This window comes from Podarcis raffonei, chromosome 3 (assembly GCF_027172205.1).
Source record: "Podarcis raffonei isolate rPodRaf1 chromosome 3, rPodRaf1.pri, whole genome shotgun sequence".
Lineage (NCBI taxonomy): Eukaryota > Metazoa > Chordata > Lepidosauria > Squamata > Lacertidae > Podarcis > Podarcis raffonei.
Window position 1 is genome coordinate 120,427,252 of NC_070604.1, and position 21,064 is coordinate 120,448,315.

The window sequence follows — 21,064 nt, forward strand, 5'->3', positions numbered from 1 at the left end:
CCCTTTTTGTTCCTTCTTCAGCCGCTGCCCTACAAGCTCTGACAAGCTCCTCCCACAGCTAATCCCCTACCTCAACAGAAGCCCTGCCCCCTCTGACCTTTGCACAGAGAAAGCAGCTAATCAGCCACAAGAAACTCACACAAGAAAACCCTTTTTGTTCCTTCTTCAGCCGCTGCCCTACGTGGGTCCTAGGCCTAAGCAGGAGGTGTAACTGTCCTATTTCAGCCAATCATCCTCCATGAACCTTGACTCTTCTCTTATGCTCAGGGAACCCCAGACATCCCTGCCACCATCCAGCTGGGCCCTCAAACCCCAACATCTCTCCCACGGTACCTTTTCACATTCTGCTCTTGGGCTCAGGCCCACAGACTGCCGTCAAAAGGGACGCACATTCCTCTCGCCGCTCGACAACTTCGCAGCACGGAATGCCGATCTCCAGGGGTTTGCCTCCTGTTTAATACAAAAACAAAAAGTGATGCTTGCTTAGATACAGACCGGAGGCTTTCTGCAAGAAAAGGTTCTGCCTCGGCGTGTCGGCTGGAAACAAGCCTGGCAGTCATTCCATCAATGAAAGGGGGAGCGGTGGGGGGGAAATAATGAGCCGAGGTTGGGACACAGAGACCTTCCTTCATGACGGAGCTCAGCCAAGTGCAGTGAGGCTGGATAAAATGAGGGGGCAGAGGAAAGCCCCCTTCAATTCTCCATGCCCTATACCCGATTCCATCACATGCCAAACTCCCTGGTCTCTCTGGCTGCAATAAGACCTCAGGCAACCTTTCCAGGTGTACCAGCTGGGGCTGATAGGAGCTACAGCCCCAAACACCCAGAGGACACCAGGCAGGAGGTGGCTGTCTTGAAGTAAGGGCAAGGTTGCACACATAGTGCACAGCCTAGGACCCTTGTACCTACGGGACCGTCTCACCTGGTATGTCCCACGGAGGACCTTACAGTCTTCAAACAAAAACATCTTGCAAATCCCAGGCAACAGGGAGGTTAGGCTGGCCTCAAGCAGAGCCAGGGCTTTTTCGGCCGTGGCCCCGATCTGGTGGAACGCTCTGTCACAAGAGACTAGGGCCCTGCGGGACTTGACATCTTTCCGCAGGGCCTGCAAGACGGAGCTGTCCCGCCAGGCCTTTGGCCAAGGCACAGTCTGACCCCCTCCTTTGGCAATCCTCACAGAACTCTAGCCCAATGGTTGTCATTAATTGGACTCTGAATGGATTTTAGAATGAATTGATTTTAGAATGCTGTGTTACTTTTATTGTTGTTAGCCGCTCTGAGCCCGGCTTCGGCTGGGGAGGGCAGGATATAAATATATTTATATTATTATTATTATTATTATTATTATTTCAATCACTTTAAGCATTATGGGTGGGGAAAAGGCACGTTTAAATGCTACTCTCCCCCCACCCCAAAGCAGACCAAAGCAATGCAAAAACCACACAGGTCACTTCCTGATATCAAAATTTTGCAAGAGGGATTCAGTTGCATTCTATCAAAATTCACAAAACGTGGATTTCTTCTGCATGAAGAGCATATGCCACATAACAATGGGCTACCTCCTATTGCTCCTCATCCACCAATTCAATGGCAACATGAGGACATAAAGTGTCCTGTTACTTGGTTAGACTGGAGGATGTTCTGATCCTCACCTATCTCCTCTTTTTGCTTCCCCAGAGACAACCATGTGTCTAAAGTCCCTGCTATGTCCAGTCTCAGTCTACAACCATACTTCTCTGCTGAAACTGTGCATGCGAGACATATGCAAACTTTGTTATAGGAATTCTAAGGCCTCAAATATAGAATAAATGTTGATGATTGCACACACATAAAAGGTAAAGGTCCGCTGACAGTTAAGTCTAGTCGCAGACGACTCCGGGGTTGCAGCGCTCATCTTGCTTTACTGGCTGAGGGAGCCGATGTTTGTCCACAGACAGTTTTTCCAGGTTATGTGGCCAGCATGACTAAGCTGCTTCTGGCGAAATCAGAGCACAGAAACGCCGTTTACCTTCCCACTGGAGCAGTACCTATTTATCTACTTGCACTTTGACGTGCTTTTGAACTGCTATGTTTGCAGGAGCTGGGACCGAACAACGGGAACTCATCCCATCGCGGGGATTTGAACCGCCGACCTTCTGACTGGCAAGCCCTAAACTCAGTGGTTGAGACCACAGCGCCACCCACATCCCTGCACACACATACATAATTGTATAAACCACATGTCTAAAATAGTACAGGAGAGCAATCCAAAAGCCATCTTGACTTTCCAAAAGACTCTAAATATTCCCTTTGCCTCCTTAATCCCCCTTGCCTGAGAACAGGTAGGCAGATAGTGATCAGGGGACGTTCCTGAAGGGATGCTGCTCCTATATCTATGAACCTCCTTGGTATTAATTGTCTTTGTTTGCCCAGATGCTCTGCATTGAGGGATGTCTGACAGGCATCCTGATTGTCTTATCAAATGCTAATATTTTGTGTAAACTGTGTCTGGAACCATGTAAAACTTGCTAAATCCTCAGGAATATCACACCTTGGCCTGCCTGAGCCACAGTAACCCCACCTTATGTGTGATGTAATTTCTGACTGTTTGTAGAGGGGATTGTTAGAATTCCTGCTCCATGACTGCAGTCATGGGATTGTTGTCTATCACATGATGGTGTATGTTTTAACTCCACAGAGTGGGAAGTGATGGAGACAGGATGTTTGTGTTCCGTGAAGTGGGACTATTGTCCTTTGTTCTTTTTCTCTTTGCTGTCTGATGCTAGAGAGAGAGGGAGCCATGTTGCAGTGCTCCATGTGTGTTTATATGTAAATAAAGCAGATTAGCCAAAATGCTGAGTTGCTGAGGTCTGTTACGCAAACTGCGAACACTCTGTGGATCCCTAAGTGTGCCGATGTCTGTTGGCATCGGTTGCTGTGATGTTCGGGCTGAAGAAAGCTAATGAAGCTTCTGAATGATTGACCAGGAGGGAGAGAACATGCCAGTCGGGCATGTGTCTCTACCAGGGTCCTACTCGAGTGTAGGACGAGCTCCTGACAGGGATGTCCATCTCCACACCAAAATGCAAACAAAAGAGATGTTTCTTTGTGGTTCGGGGTCTCTCTTGCCTCCTTGGGAACTCTTGCAACAGAAAAATAAAGATCTGTCTTGCTTTCACTGCCTCCTGCCTCCCTCCATTCATTCATCTCTGACCCATCATGGGCTTAGGAGACTCAGTCCTGAGTTGGGCAGCAAAAGCCAACCACCCCTGTTTTTTCTATTAACACTTGACAGCCTGAACTTCAGTCTCAGTGACTGCACAAAATTGGAAGACTGGAGAAAAACTAAAGAACAATGGCAAGAGAAGTTGATGAACTATGCAGAACTGGCAAAAATGACAGACAGACTAAGAGAAAAAAGACAACAGTGACTTTGAAAAAGAATGGGAACCATTTGCAGAAACAAAGAAAGTCTATAGACTTGATGGCAGGATTTAAATAAACATTCACATCATTAGTATTAGAAAATGTGTAGAAGATAAGAGAAATGATATGGTGTACTTATTTTCATCTTTATGTTTTTAGGTTTGATGTTATTGTATAAATATGTTATTAGTATTTTTTTCTTTTAGGAGGTAGCAGAAGCGGAAGTTGGGGGAAGCCTAGGAGTGGAAGGAGGGAGGCATGTATAGCAAATGTTATGGATATGAGATGTATGTAATGAATGAAAAAGAAAACTGAATAATAATTAAAAAACACCTTCAGTCTCAGGAGCCACTGCAAGCCTAGGAGACAGAATCACAGAGCTGGAAGGGACTGAGAGAGTCGTCTAGTCCAACCCCCAGCCCTGACACTCTGAGATTAAGAGACTCATATGTGAACTATCCCAGCTTCTTCACACAGTTGCAGAGGCAGTGGCGATGGGAGAAGGAAAGGCAGGAACCTGCGAGATCAGCTCCTGAAGAGCAGAACACCACCCAGCACATCTATCCTACCACTGCTAGAGCTGTTTGACATGCAAGAAGTATAAAATGCCTTTGTCAAGTGCAGGGGAAGCCAAAGCCATTGCCTCCGCTACAGCCTCTGCCAATCTGCTTAACTAGTGATGGGTGCTTGCCTGTTTCTAAGAGCCTCCATGCCCCCTGCAGAGGCAGAGTACGTGTTTCCCATGGAGAGGACCCCAGCCTCAAATCCCAGCCTCTCCGGTTAAAAGGGCAGCAGGGAGCTCAACTGGAAGGAGAGATTATACGACACAGAGCCAAGTGGGCCAGCATCTGAACAGAAGCAGGCTGGCTCCATCATCCCAGCTGTTCTGTGAAAGGCAGGCCACAGATTAGAAGCGGCGCACGGGTTGTCCTTGCAAAAGCAAGACTCTCCAAGCAAGCAGCGCTCCTTCTCCTTCCAGTACAGATAATCAGAGCGTTGCAGCCGCAATACAGTTTCCCCGGATTGCTACCAATAGCTGTAAACTCAAGGATCTTATGCTGTTCCTTATCTGATTCATGCTCTCCCGAGTGCAACTTGCTGAAGAAAAACAGATCAAACGCTCCAGCCCAGTACGCTAATCTAAGTGTGGCTGACAAAGCACATTTAGGCACAGTTGATATTTCCCCCCACGGTTATGTTGTTCTGCTTGAAAAGCTGGCGCAACAACTGTAGGGTGCCCTGCTTTTAACAGGAACTGCACACACAGCTGGAGATCGAGAAATAGGACTTGTCTCCTAAGGGCAATTATTGGCTTGGGTTTACAAACTGGCCCTAACTTGGAGTGGCCACCAGCCCCTGCTTATGAAGAAATGACTATGGTGTTAACCAGGAGATACGTTTTTTGGTCCAACAGGCTCATATGGAGTTTTGAGAGCCAGTGTGGTGTGGTGGTTAAGAGCGGTGGACTCGTAATCTGGGGAACAGGGTTCGCGTCTCCGCTCCTCCACATGCAGCTGCTGGGTGACCTTGGGCCAGTCACTCTTCTCTGAAGTCTCTCAGCCCCACTCACCTCACAGAGTGCTTGTTGTGGGGGAGGAAGGGAAAGGAGAATGTTAGCCGCTTTGAGACTCCTTCGGGTAGTGATAAAGTGGGATATCAAATCCAAACTCTTCTTCTTCTCCCCACTTCCTCTGGTCACTCTCCTCACCCCTCGCCCAGATCAGTCCCCTCCCCACCCGAAAGAAATATGGAAAGGAAGGGAAAACGCCTCACTTTCCCAAGGGATATTGGCAAAGGCTGGATGTTGTTGTTGTTTAGTTGTTTAGTCGTGTCCTACTCTTCATGACCCCATAGACCAGAGCACGCCAGGCACTCCTGTCTTCCACTGCCTCCCGCAGTTTGGTCAAACTCATTCTGGTAGCTTCAAAAACACTGTCCCACCATCTCGTCCTCTGTCGTCCCCTTCTTCTTGTGCCCTCCATCTTTCCCAACATCAGGGTCTTTTCCAGGGAGTCTTCTCTTCTCATGAGGTGGCCAAAGTATTGGAGCCTCAGCTTCACGATCTGTCCTTCCAGTGAGCACTCAGGGCTGGTATCCTTCAGAATGGAGAGGTTTCATCTTCTTGCAGTCCATGGGACTCTCAAGAGTCTCCTCCAGCACCAGAATTCAAAAGCATCAATTCCTCGGCGATCAGCTTTCTTTATGGTCCAGCTCTCACTACAGAAGAATTAATCTGAGCCTTGAGAAGCCAAAAAGCAGAATCCAGAAAGAGGGACATTCTGCCAAATTCCTTCTTCAGCAACCACCTTCATTCCCTGTCTAAGGTGACCCCCATGACAGAGCGTGGGGCTGATAATGCCAAGGTTGCAGGTTCGATCCCCATACAGGACAGCTGCAGATTCCTGCATTGCAGGGGGTTGGACTAACTTCATCATCACCACCATTTTATTTGTATGCCGCCTTTCCATAGTTGAAACTATGCTCAAGGCGGCTTACAACATGACAAGATTTACATGATTACATGCATAACAGAAGTCATAAACAATAAATAAAACGCATCCAAAAGTACACAACCAAATGGAAACAATTTCCACGTAAATCATAAGATCTAAAACTAAAAATACAGCAATAGTATCAGTAACAGCAACAGCTCTCTCAACGACCCCGTAAACAATACTCCAGCCCAAGAATCCGTTCAACAGCCTCAGCTTTTGTAGTTGGAGTCAGTCCACATTCCACTCTCCCAGGCCAGATGGGAAAGGGCCAGCAAGGCAGGGTGCAGGTCTTCCAGGGCTCACAGCCAAGACGGTCTCATTGAAAACAACACAGAAATTAAAAACAATTTAAAAGAGGAGCCCTCTTTGCTGAGCAGCAGCCACAGTCCCACCCCAAGCCCCACCTCAAGCCAGGTGGAGAGAGGCAAGGGCAGGGCCCTTCAGACCCTTAGTAGACCATCCTCCTAAGTCAAACAGGGAACCAGAGCAGAGTGTCTCCTACACCCCAACCCAGCACTTGGGTTTTGCTGTTTGCTCCAGACCAGCTGTTTGCGCCCAACTTTTGTAGCTGGAGTCAGTCCGCATTCCACTCTCCCAGGCCAGATGGGAAAGGGCCAGCAAGGCAGGGTGCAGGGTTTCCAGGGCTCACAGCCAAGATGGTCTCATTTAAAACAACACAGATAAAAATTAAATGCAAGGGCAGGGTCCTTCAGGCCCTTAGAAGGCAGTCCTCAGGGTCTCTTCCAGTTCTACAATTCTGCGATTCTATGAAGTGCACCACTGTGCCCACAGGTGCTGTGTTGGCAATCTCTGCAATAGTTGCTATTAACAGTTAGAAACAGCAACTGCAGAACAGCCACTGGCAAAAGAAACACGCAAGTTTGGAACCAGTAACTGGTGGGTTGTGGGTTTTTTAGTTAAAACTGGGATTTAACATTTCACACAAATGATAGAAGGCGGCGGAATCACAGAAGAAACTGTGACTGCTAATGGGTGGCAATAAATACTGGGAGGCAACGGATTCCTCTTTGTCAAGAGGTATCACCTCGCATGATCATCATAATCCCATCTGCACACTTCAATTTGGATTACAAATTACTGCGTTCACTCCTGAAAGCGCCCCGTGGGATTTCCAGTTTCTGGTTGCACTCATGCGTTCTCATGCTTCATTATCGCTTTTAATTTGTCAAATGCTTTTTGCGTCTTTCCACAGAGGACAAGGCTATGTTCTGCCTCCAACACCGGAGACATCGGAATACTAGGAAGCCGGACTGGATGTGCCCTTGTCCCGATTCAGCAGCCATGACACAGAACCACAAATATTATCAGTTTACAATGGGAGCGAGATCTTGAGGGCAACTGCCCTTCTAAAGGTCACAAAACCACAGAGGTTGAACACAGAGGATGGATTCTACTGTTCCATCCATTGGACCATAGCATTAAGAATCCAGAGAGAGGGGACATAGCATTTTTTTAAAAAAAAGACACTTGGCAATGCTTTCTGGTATTTGGAAACGCTTCCTCGACTCTTTCAGAGGGGACATAGTCAAAAGGTGTTTTCTTAACGTGAGTTTGACCAAACTGCGGGAGGCAGTGGAAGACAGGAGTGCCTGGCGTGCTCTGGTCCAGGGGGTCACAAAGAGTCGGACACGACTAAACAACAAAAATTTCTCTAGGCTTCCCTTTGCTATATGTAAATACTACGCAATTAACAAATGATATTATAGGTTCCCATATACCCCCATTCCCCTTCACCCATGTGTGATCTCAATATTTTACTTCTTCCATCTTGTTGTGTTGTTATAATTTAATAATTATTCAATTGATTCAATTATTATTTTCTTGCTTTCCCCTGCACGTTTTACACATTCTCCATTAATGTTTCAATTCCGGAACCATATTTGTTGAGGTTTCTCTTTCTTTCTAAAAGGATCACACGATCGACTAGGGATGCTCCACGATCGACCGGTAAGTCACAATTGACCTGTTGGACGTCCCCGGTGTAGACAATACAGTGGTATCTTGGGTTACATCTGCTTCAGGTTACAAATGCTTCAGGTTACAGACTCCACTAACCCAGAAATAGTACCTCGGGTTAAGAACTTTGCTTCAGGATGAGAACAGAAATCGCGCAGCGGCAGCGGGAGGCCCCATTAGCTAAAGTGGTGCTTCAGGTTAAGAACATTTTCAGGTTAAGTATGGATCTCTAGAACGAATTAAGTACTTAACCCGAGGTACCACTGTATAAGGCAGCTTCCGGAAGGAAGGAAGGAAGGAAGGAAGGAAGGAAGGATCTGCAAAAAGAATAGCACTGTCTCTGGTGCAGCCCATTTGCAGTCAGCAAAAGTCCAGTAGGGAAGGCCAATGGTGGTCCACTGAACCCCAGGAACCTAAAAAAGTTTCAAAGGGGCCGACCAACAGTGACACTTGTTCCCCCAAACACTTACGCAGCCAATCCAGGCCAAACTGCAAATTTCATGTCAAAGCTTCCCTGGAACGCATCTCTGCTTTGTCAGCGAACATTCGCATGTCAAGCTGTCTCCAGAGGTCTCCTCTTTGCCCCATCCTCACAGAGAGAGGCAAATCCCAAGGCAGGCTAATCGGGAGCAGCCTAAAAGGGAGATCGCCTGCGAAAGACAAATGGCAAGAGGGAAGCAGAACGCAACGCATTCAGGATGTAGATCTAAGCTGACACCGCTCGTCATTCCGGCTCATTAAGCCTGGCAGCGTTTCTTCCCTGCCATGGAGAAACGACTTCATCATGGGAAAATTCCATCAACACCAAGTCGAAAAGAGGGGAGAGGCCGCCCCCCCCCCCCGATGACAGGAGGTGGGGAAAGGAAGATGTGGGGGGGGGGGAGAGAAAAAGAAAAGGGGGAAAGGAAAGGAAAGAGGAGAGAGACCCTTTGCTGAGCAACAGCCCAAGAACAATTATTCCTGGGAAGCGGAGGAGTCTGCTAGGGAGATAATTCGGAAGATGTAATACCCACAGCGCTGGTTCCATTATCCACAGCACTCCGAGAGATGAGACAAGGCTGTCTGCAGGTTCACTGGAAGAGGCGTCAAGTGCTGAGCTGCCTTTTCCATGAAATAGGGTAGGAGAAACCCACTTCTCTTAGGAAGCGTGGATTTCACAGCCACACATCAGCTCCAGACAGGGTCTGGGCTTGCATCAGATCTGATGCTTTTCTGTTTTCTTCTGAACGTAAGAAGAGACCAAAAAGCCTAAGTCCAGCATCACACATTCCCCAGTGGCCAACGAGCAGAGCCGAAGTGCAACAGTGCGCTACTTGGTCATGTTCTAAGCGCGCAAGCACAGCAGGTGCAATCGCTCCTTCCCTTCCGCCATCCTTCCCAGCGGAGACCCCAGACCTTCAACTGCGCAGCCTCTGGTGGGGCAGCAATCCTCTCCTGCCTTTCCAATTACAAGAGCTCTCTGCATGGGAAGCCGGCCGTGCAGCCGTACGCAGCCGGTACGGGTCCCAAGCTAGCTCCTGTCATCCCTGCGACTTGATGGGAGCAAGGGGGAAGAATCGCATTAAGAATACATGTCAGCGCTGCTACAGATATTAGTTTGGGGCTGACAGCAGGACGCCGATCACAACCGACTGGGGGCCGAGCCGCCGTGGGCCGCGACTGTTCCTGGCTCTGCCACAGCGCATGCATGGCAGACAACATTTCTCGCCACAAGCCCACAATTCAGCATCGTTTTTGTCATTTCTGGCTTCCCGGCACAGTGCATACACCTGGATAGGCGAACAGCAGAGAGCATGGCATGTTTGGGAAGGAAGCTAATGCTAGTCACATTCACCCGGTGCTATACCAGCTGCACTGGCTTCCAGTCGAGTACAGGATCAGGTTTAAGGTGCTGGTTTTACCTTTAAAGCCCTATACGGCCTAGGACCCTCGTACCTATGGGACCGCCTCTACTGGTATGTCCCAAGGAGGACCTTAAGGTCTTCAAACAAAAACATCTTGGAGGTCCCGGGCCACAGGGAGATTAGGCTGGCCTCAACCAGAGCCAGGGCTTTTTTGGCCATGGCCCCGATCTGGTGGAACGCTCTGTCACAAGAGACCAGGGCCCTCCGGGACTTGACATCTTTCCATACGGCCTGCAAAACAGAGCTGTTCCACCAGGCCTTTGGCCAAGGCACAGCCTGACCTCCCTCCTTCGGTATTCCTCATAGAACTCTAGCCCAAGGAGGGGGCCACTAGGGAAGATGGCCAACAATACCATCTCTCCGACCCACACGGGGTAATTAAGAGGCTGTTATGGGAGTAGGCAGCCTCCCTTGTTGCCCCAAGGAAATGGGGAACACTGCCCTTGCCTGCTGTGCCCATAAATCACCCCCTAATTCAAAAGAAGGGGGTGAGGGCCCTAGGCAGAATGCCCCTGTGTGGACCTCGGCTCTCCTGGACGCTGTCTCTGATCGCGCACTAGCTGCAGCAATTTGGAATAATTAATTACAAAAGAAGCAAATGCACATATTTCAAGTGAAGAAGGGGAGTGAAGTCTGTTAATTTAAGTGACCTCTGCGAAAGAAGACGACAGGTTGGAGAAACAGGAATATTTTACGATGAAGATACACCAAAGGCTGGGTATGTTGACAACGGGACTGAATGGGGGGACGGGACCTTTTTTACTTTCCTTCTATGTGATTTACAAGAACCCCTCCTCATTAGAATCGTCGGTTGAACTGACCCAAGCAGGATGATTAAGGTCTGTGTGAAGATAAACTTTAACCAAAGGTATGCTTTATGGAGATCGAGAAGCAATAAGAGGTAGATAAGAAGTTAGACGAAACAGTTAATGAACTAAAGAGTCAACTCAAAGAGGTATTCAGGAGGACACAGTCAGTGGAGGAAGGGATGAAAAAGACCAGAGCAGAACTAAAGGAAGTAAGACGTGAGGAGGAGAAAATTAAAGCTGAGATACTGGATTTGAACAAGAGCCAAGAGGATATGAAAGATTGGATTGCTTTGAATGAACTCAGACAGAGGGAGGCTAACCTTAGGATGAGAGGTATACCTGAAGTTCAGGGAGAAAACATAAAAGAGAAATTAATAACAGAATTAGCCCTTTGGTTGGAAACATCACCAGAAGAGGTAGAAAGGGCAGTGCAATCGGCTTTCAGACTAAAAACTAAGCCTCCAGGGAACAAAAAATTTGTAGGAGACTGCCTGATAATATTCAAAGACAGGGAAATAAGAAACAGAATTCTCTCTAAAAACAGAGAGAAAAGGTTAAACATTGAAGGAAACAACATAATAATTTTTAAAGACATTCCTGTCAGGCTTTTAAAACGTAGAGATTCCTACAAAGAATTGGTACAGATACTTAAAAGAAATAACATTGTGTTCAAATGGGAGTTTCCTGAAGGCATTTCCTTTACATATAGGAGCAAGAGACAAAAATTGACAAATCCAGGAGAAACAGATAAATTCTTAAGGAAATACAAAGAACTTAAACCACAAAAGGAAAAGGGTAAAGACGGGGGAATAGGATCGGAAGGAGTTCTGGAGGGGGAGACGGGAAGTTCGGGGGGGGAGGAGGGAGAGGGGGGAGGGACGGGGGAGGAAGCGTAAGAGGAAGGTCAAAAGGAAATTATAGCTGTTCACTTTTCTTTTTTCTCCCTACAAATTAAATCACAATGGTGTTAAAGGTATACAGTTGGAATGTTAATGGGATGAATGACAGGGGAAAGAGGAATCGAATTGAACATATCTTGAAGAAAGAAAGTCTGGATGTTATCTGTCTCCAAGAGACACATATTGCGAGAAAGCACAAAAGGATTCTGATTAATCAAAGATTGGGGAACGAGTTTGTATCCTCAGACCAGAAGAAAAAAAGGGGGGTGGTGATTTATATAAAAAAACAAATTGAAGCGAAACAGTTATTTAAAGACGAGGAAGGAAGGATAATAGCAGTAAAAATAAATTGGCAGGGAGAAAAGATAATAATAGTGGGAATATATGCTCCCAATGATAACAAGTCAGAGTTCTATGGGAGATTGGAAGAAAAGTTGTATGACTATGCCGATGAGAAAATTATACTATTGGGAGACATGAACGGAGTGACGTCGTTAGAAATGGACAGATTGAGGGACACAAAGGGTAGAGAAGGGAAGTTACCTAGAGCGTTTTTTTCCCTTATCCAAAATTGCAATTTGGTAGACATTTGGAGATTCAATCATCCCATGGAAAAACAATATACCTACCACTCGGAACCCAATGATTCATCATCAAGATTGGATCAGATGTGGATTTCGAAAGAGATAACTACTAGAGCGGTACGGGTGGAGATTCAGGTTAGAACAATTTCAGACCACAATCCATTAATTATGGAACTAAGAGGGCAGGAAAGCAGATCAAATAGATGGAAACTTAAAGATTACTTATTGGACGACCAAGAGGTAGTAGAAAAAGCCCAAACCAGATTAAAAGAATATTTTGAGGACAATTTAGACAACAACACAAAATTGAAGGTGGTGTGGGACGCGGGTAAGGCGGTGATGCGGGGTTTTTTTATCCAGCAGAGCGCAATCAAGAATAAAAAGAGAGAAAAAGGGAAAAAAGAAATTATACAACAACTAGCAGAGAATGAGCAGAAATTAACTCAAAACCCAAAAAATAAGAAAATAAAAGAGAACATAAAAATTTTACAATCACAATACACAATGCTGGTAAATAGAGAGATAGAATGGAAAATCAAAAGACTGAGACAGAGGAGTTTCGAACATGCCAACAAAACGGGAAAGCTACTATCCTGGCAACTGAAAAAAAGGAAGGAACAGAATACGATAAACAGGATAGTGGTGGAAGGAGAAGAGATAAACAAACCTAAGGAAATAAGGAGAGCTTTTTTGGATTTCTATGGAGAGCTCTTTAGAAATACTGGAAAGAATAGGACCAGAAAAATAGAGAGATATTTAACGATTAAGAACATCAATAAGATCCCCCCAGCAGATAAAGAGAAATTAAATGCCCCAATTGAGATAGAGGAAATCAAAGCAATAATAACAGATTTAAAAAACGGGAAAGCCCCAGGCCCAGATGGGTTTAGTAGTAGATATTATAAAGAAATGGCACCGGTTCTACTGACTCCACTACAAGAAGTAATGAACAACATTCTTAATGAAAGAGAAATACCGGAGACGTGGAAGGAGGCGCTGATTACATTAATCCCAAAACAAGATTCAGATTTAGAACAAATTAAAAATTACAGACCTATTTCCCTATTAAATATAGATTATAAGATCTTCGCGGGAGTCCTTGCAAGAAGATACAAGGCCATCTTAGTAAAAAATATCCACAGAGACCAAGCCGGCTTTCTGCCGGGTAGGCAAATGAAAGATAATATAAGAAACATTATTAATATAATAGAATATTTAACAGAAAGATGCGACAAACAAGGCATATTGTTATTCGTGGACGCTGAGAAGGCGTTTGACAACGTAAACTGGGAATTTTTGCTGAGACAACTGGAACACATGGAAGTAGGTACTGAATTTTACAACGGGATAAAAGCAATCTACACGGAACAAAGGGCAAAACTGTTGATAAACAATGTGGAGACAGAAGAAATAACAGTAACTAAAGGAACAAGACAGGGATGCCCACTGTCCCCACTGTTATTTATAACGATATTAGAAGTACTACTAAACTCCATCAGAGATAATAAAGGAATAAAAGGAATCAGGGTCGGCCATCACGAACACAAAACTAAAGTCTTCGCAGACGATCTGGTTGTAACAATGGAAGACCCACTGGATTCAATAAAAGAGGTACTTAGAGAATTTGACCAATTTGGGGAAGTAGCGGGCTTCAAATTAAACAAAAGGAAAACAAAAATAATAGCTAAGAATATGCAATTAGACAAATTGGAGGAATTACAAAGAGAAGCAGAAATAGAAGTGACAAAAAAGCTGAAATATTTAGGGGTATGGATAACACCAAAAAATATAGACTTATTTAAAAACAACTATGAAACTGTATGGAAAGGGGTCAAGAAGGATATAGAAACGTGGGGTCGGCTCAAATTGCTATTCTGGGGAAGAATAGCTACAATTAAAATGTCGGTACTGCCAAGAATCCTATTTCTTTTTCAAAATATCCCGATCATTAAAGATATAAAGATATTTAAAACCTGGCACAAAGAAATTTCTAGATACATCTGGCAGGGGAGGAAGCCGAGAGTAAAATTTAAATTATTAACGGATATAAAAGAGAGGGGAGGCTTCGCTCTCCCAGACCTAAAATTATATTACGAGGCATCCTGCTTATGCTGGGTCAAAACATGGATAAAACTGGAAGATACGGAAGTGTTAGACCTAGAGGGCCACGACAATAGATCAGGGTGGCATGCCTATCTGTGGCATGGGAGGAAGAAAGGACATAAGGGATTCGGGAATCATATATTTAGAGGTCCCCTGATAGAGGTTTGGGAAAGATATAAGGATGTGTTAGAACCCAAAACACCCCAATGGCTGTCTCCATTAGAGGTTATGTCGGTTAAAAAGACCAACATGAGAGCCAATTGGGCAACTTACGAACAACTCCTAATGAAGGCGGAAGGAAAGTGGAAAATGAGGCCGTTTGAGCAGGTCAAATCCCAAGTATATGACTGGCTACATTATCATCAGATAAACGATATGTTTAAGAAAGACGTTAAAGGCAAAGGATATGCTGACAAAAAGTCCAGATTCCAATCTGAGATTTTGGAGAATAACATAAAAACTCTATCCAAAATGTATAAACAACTATTAGATTGGAATTTAGGTGACGAGGAGGTTAAGGCGGTAATGACACACTGGGCTAAAGATTTTGGCCGTAACATTTATTTTGAAGAGTGGGAAAAACTTTGGAAACATCACCTCAATTTCACGGCCTGTGTGTCACTAAAAGAGAACTTAATGAAAATGTTCTACCGCTGGTATCTGACCCCGGTAAAATTAGCCAGAATGTACGGATCTTGCAACAAATGTTGGAAGTGCAAAGAAAGGGAAGGGACTTTCTACCACATGTGGTGGGAATGCCAAAAGGTCAAAGAGTTCTGGGAAAGCATACACAATGAAATAAAGAAAATGTTAAGATATACTTTTGCTAAAAGACCAGAGGCGTTCTTACTAGGTTTGGTAGGAAAGGAGATAAAAAAGAAGGACTGCAAACTGTTCCAATATGCTATAACGGCAGCAAGGGTGTTGATAGCCAAAAACTGGAAACAAGAGAGTTTGCCGACTATAGAGGAATGGAGAGCCAAACTACTAGATTATGTGGAGATGGACAGGATGTCAGGAAAAGTTAGATATAAAAAAGATCAGAGGTTTGTCAAAGATTGGGAAAGTTTTACGGAATATCTGAAAAGCTTAACTGATGAACAGATAACACTAGTGGGTTTCAAAGGTGCTCTGTAGAAGCAAAGGGTAATGCCTATGGAAAAAGGAAGAATGAGAGTGACTTATGGCACTACATACAAAGGAATGCGGATTTATTTATTTTTTTGTTATTATGGACGATTCGTGGAATGGCAGAAGGAAGTCCTTTTTATTTTCTCTGTAAAAAACAAGAGTATTGATATAATTTGATTTGTATTTTGATTTTTACAAATTAATAAAAATTATGCACGGAAAAAAAAAGGAGAAGCAATAAGAGCTTTTGGAATGGCGCAGCAATTAATTCGGAGTTGCCATCTTGCCAAAGGATTTATAGCCGAGAGAAGGACTTGTTTTCAGACAGCATTCCTGGTGAATCTCCTCAGAGGTTTTGAGAAAGGAGGCAGATTGGTGAAGATTAATGACGCTAAGACTGTTTTGATGTATGGAAGTGATGTTATATGGAAAATGTCTGGATATGGCTACTGGATAAAAAAAATAATATCCACACAGGATTACAAACTGTCTAACCAGCTTGTGGAGACTATCAGAGGTCACAAAGAGAAAGAAAAAATATATAAAAATAACAACAAGAGATGTGGAAAAACAAGAAGAAAGGACTGGATAGTACTGTGAACATCATAAGGTTAGATTTGTGGACATTAAAACAGCAGTAAGAAGCAAGAAGTTGATTGGATCCCCTTCGGAACTTGAAATATGGGTACCCCCAACAAAAATTTAAAATTCGGCTGTGTAATTTGGAATTTATGTAATTTGGTTTGATTTGATGTGATGGTCGGTTAATAAAAAATTATTCTTAAAAAAAAAGAACTCTAGCCCAATGGTTGCCATTAATTTGATTTTGAATTGATTTTCGAATGCATTTCAATTAATTGATTGTGATTATATGTAACTGTGTTACTTTTATTGTTGTTAGCTGCTCTGAGCCCGGCTTCGGCTGGGGAGGGCGGGAAATAAATAAAATTTTATTATTTTTATTATTAGTGGCAAGGCAAAAGTTGAGAACGATGGGAGGAAGCAGTGCCCCTCTAGTAAGCAGAGAAGAAGAAGAAGAGTTTGGATTTGATATCCCACTTTATCACTACCCGAAGGAGTCTCAAAGCGGCTAACATTCTCCTTTCTCTTCCTCCCCCACAACAAACACTCTGTGAGGTGAGTGGGGCTGAGAGACTTCAGAGAAGTGGGACTAGCCCAAGGTCACCCAGCAGCTGCATGTGGAGGAGCGGGGAAGCGAACCCGGTTCCCCAGATTACGAGTTTACTGCGAACCCGGTTCCCCAGATTACGAGTCTACTGCTCTTAACCACTACACCACACTGGCTCTCAGAGGTTAGACAGTGGCTGCATCGATTCCACTATCACCACTGTTCCACCACTCAAGATGCGCAAGTTCTTTCATTCCAGGTAGGACAGCTTTTATGAGGCCTGAGGTATGCCAGGACACACCCAAAGGGGCAGGAATCTTAAGGGGTTGGTTGCCAAGCTGGGCCAGCAGAAAGCTACCAAGCCCAGTACTCAGTTTTGCCCTATTTGGGCACAAGGAAGAACGATATGCAGCTCATATTCTTGCTCTTGGCACAGCAGGCCCAAGAAACGGCACCCTCTGAACCATTTGGACACCTGTTTTTATTATGCACTATTGCAGCTGCTTCTTTCCAAAGCTCAGATTAGCTGGCACAGGCTTTCCCTCCAGAAGCTTATCAGGCACACATCTCCTTGGCTTCATCAGAACTCTTGATACTGGAGTAGGACTTACTTTCTGGCCATTCCTTGGCACCGATAGACGCTCTACACCAGTCCTTCTATCCAACAGACGCAGAGCTTGTCTTAGTTCTAGGACACCAAAGCTTTCATTTTCAATTCTGCCATGGACTCGTGTAATTTCAGATGTTGTTGTTTAGTCGTTTAGTCGTGTCCGACTCTTCGTGACCCCATGGACCAGAGCACGCCAGGCACTCCTGTCTTCCACTGCCTCCCGCAGATGGTCAAACTCATGCTGGCAGCTTTGAGAACACTGTCCCACCATCTCGTCCTCTGTCGTCCCCTTCTCCTTGTGCCCTCCATCTTTCCCAACATCAGGGTCTTTTCCAGGGAGTCTTCTCTTCTCACGAGGTGGCCAAAGTATTGGAGCCTCAGCTTCACGATCTGTCCTTCCAGTGAGCACTCAGGGCTTATTTCCTTCAGAATGGAGAGGTTTGATCTTCTTGCAGTCCATGGGACTCTCAAGAGTCTTCTCCAGCACCAGAATTCAAAAGCATCAATTCTTCGGCGATCAGCCTTCTTTATGGTCTAGCTCTCGCTTCCATACATCTCTACTGGGAAAACCATAGCTTTTACTATACAGACCTTTGTTGGCAAGGTGATGTCTCTACTTTTTAAGATGCTGTCTAGGTTTGTCATTGCTGGAATTTCAGATAGTGCTCCTTAATGGCATTATCTAACCCCAACAGAGTTGTTGGGAAAGCAGATGTTCACACCAGAAGAACTCCATGAAGAATGCAGAGCACCAGGATTCTAGATTTTCATCTTCCTGTACGGGACAGGCGTGATCTTTGTGTCATGTGCTTTAATGAAGGGGAATAATGTGTGCCCTTCTGGAGAACATCTAATCAACACAACACACAGAGAGGTCAGGGTTCTTCTCTCAAGGCAAGCCTAACTCTTGTCTGTCCACAGGCCAACAGAACAGTCCAAGGACACGAAGCCATGTGTCACCTTACTTTTACACAAGGACTCAAGAGAAGAAGCAAGCAAAATAATAAAAACGTACAAAACGTGAATAACAATAAATTCAGAATTCAAAAATCAATTTAGGGGGGAAATCCATCCAATAAACATTAGATGATCGCCAGCGCTAGCTGGCTAGATTAGTCCTATTTGGGACTAAAATGAACCCACATCCAAGCAACAGCACAATCAGCCCAACTGGATATAATAATATTAATAATGACAATAATGATGATTATGGTGATGATAATGATAATTTATTATTTATACCCCACCCATCTGGCCGGGTGGGGTATAAATAATAAATTATCATTATCAAACATTAAAAACTTCCCTAAACAGGGCTGCCTTCAGATGTCTCCTAAAAGTCAGGTACCGTGTTTTTTGCCCCATAGGGCGCACTGGCCCATAGGGCGCACCTATTTTTTGGGGGGAGGGGATAAAGAATTCCCCCCCCCCAGGCGCGGGGCTGGGGAAGCCCAAGTTTCCCCCGACCCCAGCCCCCAGAACAGGCAGCTCTCTGCAAGCCATGGGAGAGCTGCGAGACTTCCTACGGCTTGCGGAGAGCTGCGCGAAGCCCAAAGCCTGGGCGGCGCATTTCTCCCACGGCTTGCGGATAGCTTCCTGAAGCCTGGAGAGCGAGAGGGGTCGGTGCGCACCGACCCCTCTTGCTCTCCAGGCTTCAGCAAAAGCCTGCATCTGCCCCACAGGACGCACACACATTTCCCCTTCATTTTTGGAGGGGAAAAAGTGCGTCCTATAGGGCGAAAAATATGATAGTTCTTTATTGACATCTGATGGGAGAGCGTTCCACAGGGTGGGTGCCACCACTGAGAAGGCCCTCTTCTGCCTGGTCCCCTGTCACCTCACTTCTTGCAGGGAGGGAACCACCAGAAGACCCTCAGAGGTGGACCCCGGTGTCCAGGGTGGAGACGCTCCTTCCAATATATTTATTTGGATAAACTGAGCTTGGGGTGGGGAGGAGTGGCTACTTTAGCCCGTGGGGGTTCTGCTCGATTCTCAGATCTGATCCAGGGGAGTTTTGGAAGCAGGCCTGACACCCGGGACGAATGCCCCACAGAGGGCATTCCAAGCCGTACAGAATGAAGGCCCCTGGGATCTACAATGGGATATCCTGCGGAAGCGGGAGAGTGCATTGTACGACACCCTGGGGGGAATTACAGAGAGAAGAGGCCATGCCGTTTCCCTTTCCTCACATTCATGCTGCCCAGGAGAGTCTTTTGTTTCCACTGCATTGAAATCTGCCCCTCCCCCTCCCCCGGTCATCTTACTTGGCCTGGATCCAATGTCAACGCTCAACACTCTCCCACACCCCACAAATCCATGCCTTTCCCATCAAACCCTCAGGCCAATGGTAAAAGACCCCAGCTACACATCCTCTCCTTTTCATGTTATTTCCCCCCACCCCCCACAGATCCCACGGTGCAACGTCGGCATTCTGTACCACATCAACACACTATCCCTACTGAGATTGGCTATTCTTGTTTCCTCCTAGGTCAGTCCCCAAATGTGCACTCTGAGAAAGCTGGCGTTTCTGTGCAGTGAAGAGCACTCTAAAAGGACATGTTCAGCGTATCTGAACAGGGCTGCTTTTTTCAGGAAAGCAGTTTTCTTTCTTTCTTTTTTTGCACTTTTGAAAATACAGTCGTACCTCGGGTTACATACGCTTCAGGTTACAGACTCCACTAACCCAGAAATATTACCTCGGGTTAAGAACTTTGCTTCAGGATGAGAAAAGAAATCGCGCGGCGGCAGCAGGAGGCCCCATTAGCTAAAGTGGTGCTTCAGGTTAAGAACAGACCTCCGGAACGAATTAAGTTCTTAACCTGAGGTACCACTGTAATTTTTATTTGATTTTACAATAGGGTTACCAGCTGTCCCCGGTTCCCAGGGACAGTCCCCGGATTTAGAATCATAGAATCATAGAGTTGGAAGAGACCACAAGGGCCATTGAGTCCAACCCCCTGCCAAGCAGGAAACACCATCAGAGCACTCCTGACATATGGTTGTCAAGCCTCTGCTTAAAGACCTCCAAAGAAGGAGACTCCACCACACTCCTTGGCAGCAAATTCCACTGTCAAACAGCTCTTACTGTCAGGAAGTTCTTCCTAATGTTTAGGTGGAATCTTCTTTCTTGTAGTTTGGATCCATTTCCCTGTGTCCGCTTCTCTGGAGCAGCAGAAAACAACCTTTCTCCCTCCTCTATGTGACATCCTTTTATATATTTGAACATGGCTATCATATCACCCCTTAACCTCCTCTTCTCCAGGCTAAACATGCCCAGCTCCCTTAGCTGTTCCTCATAAGGCATCGTTTCCAGGCCTTTGACCATTTTGGTTGCCCTCCTCTGGACACGTTCCAGTTTGTCAGTGTCCGACAATTTGCAAATCTGTCCCCGGGAAACGTGGCAGCGGCAGTCTCAGCAGCCCGTAGCCTGCCTGGTAGTGCAGTTGGCTCCGGCTGGCTTCAGAAGCTGCTCACTGCTGCTGCCTCTGCAGAAGGGGAACCGGGGATGTCTGGCGGTACAGATCTCCTGCCCCCCTCCCCCTTTGTTTTGACAGATCGGGGGAAGCCCAATCAGTCAAAACAAAGGGGGAAGGAGATTGGGGGAGTCTTGGGAGTCACGGGCGGGTAGCTGTTGAGCAGTTTTTTAAAACTCTGCACATTTATGTTTCACAGGGTGCGAAAGAAGGGCTTTGAGCCTTTATACAATATGCCTGTGTGCTTGGGCCCAGGGTCTTTTGCCTCACCATCTCCACCACTCACTCCCTGTTGCTACTCAGCTTCAAAAAAAAAAAAAGTGTCCCCAGATTCATTGAAATAAATCTGGTAACCATATTTTACAAGCGTAAAATTATAATAATACCAAACCCCACCCCACATTTAGAGCTTTCTCTGAATTTCTAGACTTTCCCCCATCCCCTCCATCGGTCTCATTGTCATCATTCCCCACTGCACGTTGTTTCATAGACCATATTTCTGTACCTGTCCATATTATCCATAGTAATTGTTACATTACAAGCGT

The 21,064-nt window shown here is 45.6% G+C and overlaps 1 protein-coding gene across 3 annotated transcripts in view; it reads right to left on the reverse strand.

The window, feature by feature from the left end:
- EXTL3 (exostosin like glycosyltransferase 3) overlaps positions 1-21,064 on the reverse strand; it is a 187,480-nt gene that overhangs the window by 94,056 nt on the left and 72,360 nt on the right. For 2 of the 3 annotated variants that reach the window (XM_053383782.1, XM_053383781.1), the window contains exon 3: positions 334-450. The exons of the other annotated variant lie outside the window; for it this stretch is intronic. The gene's annotated coding sequence lies outside the window, so the exon portion shown is untranslated. The remainder of the gene's footprint in view (positions 1-333; positions 451-21,064) is intronic. 3 annotated transcript variants of the gene reach the window in all.